The following is a 7491-nucleotide window of genomic DNA, read 5'->3' as shown; positions in this document are numbered from 1 at the left end:
ATTTATTCGTAAATCAGGGTGGAAAATAAGTATTTGGTCAATAACAAAAATACAACTCAATACTTTGTAACATAACCTTTGTTGGCAATAACAGAGGTCAAACGTTTACTATAGGTCTTTACCAGGTTTGCACACACAGTAGCTGGTATTTTGGCCCATTCCTCCATGCAGATCTTCTCGAGAGCAGTGATGTTTTGGGGCTGTCGCCGAGCAACACGGACTTTCAACTCCCGCCACAGATTTTCTATGGGGTTGAGGTCTGGAGACTGGCTAGGCCACTCCAGGACTTTCAAATGCTTCTTACGGAGCCACTCCTTTGTTGCCCGGGCGGTGTGTTTTGGATCATTGTCATGTTGGAAGACCCAGCCTCGTTTCATCTTCAAAGTTCTCACTGATGGAAGGAGGTTTTGGCTCAAAATCTCACGAGACATGGCCCCATTCATTCTGTCCTTAACACGGATCAGTCGTCCTGTCCCCTTGGCAGAAAAACAGCCCCATAGCATGATGTTTCCACCCCCATGCTTCACAGTAGGTATGGTGTTCTTGGGATGCAACTCAGTATTCTTCTTCCTCCAAACACGACGAGTTGAGTTTATACCAAAAAGTTCTACTTTGGTTCCATCTGACCACATGACATTCTCCCAATCCTCTGCTGTATCATCCATGTGCTCTCTGGCAAACTTCAGACGGGCCTGGACATGCACTGGCTTCAGCAGCGGAACACGTCTGGCACTGCGGGATTTGATTCCCTGCCGTTGTAGTGTGTTACTGATGGTGACCTTTGTTACTTTGGTCCCAGCTCTCTGCAGGTCATTCACCAGGTCCCCCCGTGTGGTTCTGGGATCTTTGCTCACCGTTCTCATGATCATTTTGACCCCACGGGATGAGATCTTGCGTGGAGCCCCAGATCGAGGGAGATTATCAGTGGTCTTGTATGTCTTCCATTTTCTGATGATTGCTCCCACAGTTGATTTTTTCACACCAAGCTGCTTGCCTATTGTAGATTCACTCTTCCCAGTCTGGTGCAGGTCTACAATACTTTTCCTGGTGTCCTTCGAAAGCTCTTTGGTCTTGGCCATGGCGGCGTTTGGAGTCTGACTGTTTGAGGCTGTGGACAGGTGTCTTTTATACAGATGATGAGTTCAAACAGGTGCCATTCATACAGGTAACGAGTGGGGGACAGAAAAGCTTCTTACAGAAGACGTTACAGGTCTGTGAGAGCCAGAGATTTTCCTTGTTTGAGGTGACCAAATAGTTATTTTCCACCCTAATTTACGAATAAATTCTTTACAAATCCTACCATGTGGATTCATGGATTTTTTTTTCACATTCTGTCTCTCACAGTTGAAGTGTACCTCTGGTGCAAATTACTGACCTCTGTCATCATTTTAAGTGGGGGAACTTGCACAATCGGTGGCTGACTAAATACTTTTTTGCCCCACTGTATATTAAGGTTTTAGAGCAGCATGCTTCAATCCATACTGTGCTCTTCATAAACACGTTTATTCCAGCAAGCTAACACCAAGCTACATGCTACATTACCAGCAACGTGCCACCCAGTTAAAACAAGAGGATAGAGGATTATTTCAAATTCTTGTGGACTTTTTGCTCAACCATCAATGATTTCTCTAAAAAAAATTATCGTGTATAGACTGGACATAAATAATTATTGCTGTGAAATTTCAGCTTCATATATAAAAATACTGTCTGTTGACCCTTTTTTCCCCCACACTTTTTCTACACTTCCACACAGTTTTTGTTCTGTTTGGGTTTGATTATGTAAGGATATTTTTGCTTTTGTAGTAAAACTTGACATACACTGTTAAAAAATGTTAAAAACAATAATATTTTGGCAGCTGGGGCGCCAGAAAAGAACCATGAAATAACAGACTTTTACCATCACATACAAATGCTGCATACATTATGTAGTTACTTGTGTAAAAACTATGAAATAAACTGTATGTGTGTTTGATTATATTATTAGTTAATCATGACTGGAATTGCAGAAAAATCCACTAATCCACACATTAAGAAAATGTCAAAATACTTGCCAATAATTGTCAATACTCATCAAACTAGTAACTAGGTTTCAAAATACATTGATCTAATGATGGTTTTTGATTATACCATGTCCAAATGTTAATCCATAACATTTTCAAGGAAATTACAGGTAGTTTTTCAAGATAATTTGAGAGAAAATGATCCAGAAGACAAAGGAAACTGGAGCAGCTAGCTTTAATCAAGTACAAATGAGAAAACACTTGTCCCGGTTATTGTTAAAAGAGAACATGTGATGCCAGCATCAAATGGCATGTATTTATTAAAAACTACATAACTATAACTAAGAATAGCCCCAACTTGTAATATTTTGTTTTTGTGTGAATGTTACGTAGATATAAGCTTTAATGAACTGTAAATGATTCATTTTGTTCCATTTTATATAGCAACCCAACTTTGTCCCAAGTACAGCTACAGTATATTGCTTATGCTGAACAGGCTACAGGACAGGCAAGTGCAGCCTATTAAGTTTAAAATGTATATAGACTCAGAACAACTCCCTTTGTGTGTTTTGCATTTTGGAAGATGCCCTGTTTACAAAATATTGGAGCTGCTTTAGCTTAGTGTACAGCTCATATGACATCAGAAGACTTCTTGCTGCTCCCCAGTCCTTGTTGAAAGATCTCTAGTGCCCTCTGGTGCTTGTGTGCTATCCTTGCAAACTTAATCTTATAACCCAAATGCCAGACTGAAACACTATAGGTGTGAAACAAATGCACTGAATCAAGTTTTTTTATGTAGTTGTGTTGACGTTGTAACTTTGATTGTTCAAATTAGTAGTTTTTCAAATCTTATGTATTTTTTCATAGACATTAAAATTCAAGTTGAATTTTCCATTCTAATTATACTTTTTTTTTGAGTAAGTAATACTGGCCATAGACAAATAAAGCATTCAGCAGTTTCACTCTTCTAAAAAAATATTTCATGTTAAATACATCTGCATACATCTGGTTGAGGTTCTGTTTCCCTCAACCAGATTAGATGCCAATTTTACTTTGGTACTGTATCATTTACATAGTCGCCAGGGCGATAGCATTGCAGAAAACTGCATACCTCAGATAAAATATCACATATATTGCACAATTGTAAATAAAATCACAAAAGTAGTGCGTCATCTGAATGTTGTTGTTGGAGTTTTCCAGGAGATGGAGCCAAATACTAATTGAAGATGTCTCTTGTTCACATGGTAATGTGCTGTATTCTTAAAGCACATTATTGAACAACATTTTCAGAGATGGCAGGTTAATACTGTAATTCCTTCCACAGTACTTAACAAACCAGCACTGCTGGACAGTACTGAATATCTGCTTGAAAAATTCCCCATTAAAAATGTCATGATATCCCCAAAAAAGTGTAGTAAATTGTGTCTCAAATCCACACTAAATAAACTCTTGCATACCTAATTAAAAGAAAAACAAAAGACAGGCGCGTGTGCACCTGTATTGTATTAATCCTGACAGGAAACCATTTCATTGGCAGTGATTAAAGAGTCATTACGTATCATCTCAGGTGCTATATGCGTGTTTGTATGCATGCACGCAACAGAGATAGCATTCACCATTTCTGAAGGCAATTACATTTCCCTTAAGGAAATTATCCACATGGGTTTGAAATATGCAACAATTTGTTTGGTCATTAAGATGCCTATTCAGAGCTGCTTTTGCTTGTAATTATAACAAACTAGGCAGTATGCCATGTCACTGATGCATTCCCTTGTGCTCAGAAGTAATTTTCCTTTCCTGAGGGGAAAAAAGCTGCCTTGTGGTTTTTTTTGTTTTTTATTTTTGTTTGTTTTTTTAATGTTCAACCCACGTCCATGACTACTAGCCAGTGATGCACTGAAATTGCTCTAAACCTGGAAAAGTGGCTCAAAGTTGGTAACCACTAAAAACACGCTCAGGACAGGATCTTATTAGACATAAATTACGTGAATAATTTCCTACTCATTTCAAAAACACGTGCTTTGAAAATGGTTCATAATCTCAAAAGTCCACACCTTATAATAGAAACAAAGCAGGTGTCATCACATGTCAGGACCCCAGGATTCAACCAAGCTTCACAGAATTATGTTCTCCTCACAAGGCCATACAGGGTCATGCTGTGACTTCTCTGGCTCACATACATGTGACAGTCTGTCCTAAGGTGTACAACCTGGCAACAAGGGGCAAATCTATTTCTAATCCAGACCGAATATAAAATGGATGCAAAACATGAAATTTCGAACAAAGAAAAAGTAACATCAATATAGGTTATAGCCTTAGATGTTGGTTTTTCCAGCACTACATGTTAAAATAAATTCTGTTCATGATTTCTTTTAAACATTCCACAGCACATTTCTGACATCAGTTCATAGTGGCACATGGGTGTTTTCATTTCTTTCAGTTAGAGTACTAAAGTGGGTTAACTTAGGCCTTTACAAGAAGCCAGATGGACAGTTACATCATCAATGTGTGTTGGGGAATAAAAACTGAAACAAGTCTCTTTAGTTACAGTTTAGCCATGAAACACAGGCAGCGTTAGTAACTGTCTGCTTGTTGTTTGGGAAAATGTTGTGCAAGAAAGGACATTTTCTAATAGAGCAGGCACTGGTCAAGAAAAAAAAGCCTCAGGCAGTTCGCCAGTGCTGTCACATCTTGTCTGCATACCAATATTTCACCTGCATTATTGATTGCGGTACTTTGAATCTTTTAGTCTTTCTAGCCACAATAGACCCATAAAACACATCATGCATTATGAATCATGACACGAGGCCTGTCTCTTACAAGCCTCGCAGGGGGCACAAAAACATCCTCAAAGCTTAAGACTTGAAGTTACTGCATTAACCTGGTGCCTGCAGCCTGGTTGTGATGATCTTTGAGCAGCTGGCCACAAACAATGGGATAGCACCTTAGTAAGTTGGAGCTGAACTTAAGGTCATGGATGTAGCCACTTTGCAGCAATGAAAATGTTGAAGAATAATCACTCCACACTGGGCACATGTGTCTGCACTAGAGGCCAAATGCAGAATATTTCCTTTGATTCATTGCACTGGTCAAAGAATGAAATTCATTTGAGAGGCAAAATCATTTCACAGGCCTGCTTTCCATTCACTGATGAACATTTATGACTGTAAATTAGTGTATTTAGAATGGTTTAAACCCTTCCAAAATGAACTAAATCTATCAACAGCAGAAGAAAGATGTACCAAGCATCTATGCATTGGGTTGAAGTGACACAAGTTGAACTAGGGCTGGGTTAGCACCCTTTGTTTCCCAACAAGGTGTAACAAATCAGCGTAACTTCTGTTTGAACAGGTAGTTTCTAAGAACCGACAACTATTCGTTACAGCAACCTGGCAGGAAGTGGAAGGTAAAAATAATAATAATAATAATAATGGATTGGATTTATATAGCGCTTTTCAAGGCACCCAAAGCGCTTAACAATACCACTATTCATTCACTCTCACATTCAGATGAGAGAAATGTGACAAGTTAAAACAGGTCTATAAGGTCTACAGCTCTATAAATGTACCCCTGCAAATTCTGTGGTAAAACACTTTTTTTTAATCACATTTTGCAATATTTGCTATGTTTAGCAGTGAATGTGACATTATATAAATTATAATTCAAATATTTTGTGCTCCTAAAAAAATGTCTTTCATGGATCATGAATTTCAAGTATTTTAACCCAAGATCTGATGTGTAGGAAACATTTATGTGTCTCAAGACATTTGTTATAACCATATTGACTTGCTATCTGCTAGATCATAATCTGATCACAACAGCAGGCTGAAATACTTTGTTTGATGAATAGCACCCATCATTATTAGGAGCTGAAAGGTGATCAATAAGAAAAACGTATGATTACAATTATGCAGCAGTTATGCTATGTGCTGTCTCTAAATCATTGTGGTCAAAACTACGCCGGAAAGTTAACAAGAGTTGCTTGCTTATGGTTTTGTACAGACCTTGGATCCACAAGTCTATTTTTTCTTTTTTTTTTAAAGTTAACAAACTGTCTGCTCTCACGTACAGAAAAGTCATGACCACAGATAAAAGGGCAGACGCATTGTTTCCTTATGTTGACTGCAGTCTTGGAAAGCACATTGCACTTAACAAAGTGCCTAACACAAAATGTCTACATCTATTAAATCAAATAAAAGTTAATCCAGTACAGAACATGTTGGAGGTGTTGGTTGAACTTTTTATGAAGTCTTTGCACAGAATAGAAAATTTAACATCTCTGCTTTCTACTCACTGAAGGTTTTATAGCTCTTATATTGGATTTATTAGCTTGCACATAATCACCACTTAACATTATGCAATTAATAGCTGCCTTATGAAATACATCTTTGTTGTTAGGGATGACGGACAGCTTGTACATAACTAAATAGTTGGTACTTCTACAGAGTATTTGTAGGTATCTTTCAAAATGGTTTTAAATATTGGAATTTTCAGTTTGCATAAGAACCATTGAGCTGTTTTGTGCTATGAGAGCTTCAATTTTCATGTCTTTCATTCTGATATGGTAATAGCTATGATAGGACGTATGATGGTATTAAGCAGCCATTACTGTAGAGCCATGCAACTTCCCTTTGCTCAGCTTTTCTTCAGAGGTAAGTTACTTCAGTTGCACCTCTATTGTTGTCAAGAAGAAATGTGTTGATCTGCAAAAATGTTTCAGAACATAAAAATATAAATGACCAGACAGGCATTTGACAACTGTTTTAATTTGCAAGTACTTCCTCTTGGTGTGGTTGGAATACTGAAAAGTGCTTAAAAGTAGGACGGCACCTACATAACTGGCACTACAGCAGTGAGATTGTAGGTGTTAAGATCTGTAACCTAATGAAGCAACATAAGAAAGACATTGATGGGAGGTTCTCCAAAGCCACCCACTGTTACCTTCTATTAAAAATAAAATGCAGATCAGTGTGAAATAAACTACATAGAGTTTGGTGTAATGTTTCTAGGAAAACGCAGTTTGCTGCCCGCAAGGGAAAGGAAAAAACAAAACCCAAATACATTTTCAAATCCAAACTTTCGTGAAAATCCAAATGAAAATCAGAAGAAGTGAGTCTCTGAATTGTGTACTTTTCTAAATACTCCATATTTCTCCAAATACAGATTTATCAGGATGGTGATTTATAGCACAACTACCCGCTTCTTACACTGTCAGTTATTTTACACATCATATCTGCCAAGCCCAGTTTAGTACCTCTTACAGATTTGTTCAATTCAGACAGTTTGTCAATATCAGATCCAACATGTTTTTACTCAGTGAATAGCTACAGTTCTCTGGTTATTTCTGTATTTCATCACAAAAGCAGTTTAATGAACCACATTAGTTGAAATTACGTAACTGGAAATGTGTGGTTTCTTTTTTACATTGTTTTATTAAGAAAATAAGTATAAAAATATAAATATAAAACAATATGACTCAGCATTCAAACAG

The sequence above is a fragment of the Diplotaxodon limnothrissa genome, linkage group LG9 (assembly GCF_057381915.1).
Source record: "Diplotaxodon limnothrissa isolate DT_005_m linkage group LG9, D_limnothrissa_male_GT1.1, whole genome shotgun sequence".
In the NCBI taxonomy this organism is placed as follows: Eukaryota; Metazoa; Chordata; class Actinopteri; order Cichliformes; family Cichlidae; genus Diplotaxodon; species Diplotaxodon limnothrissa.
Note: the sequence above shows the minus strand (reverse complement) of the source record.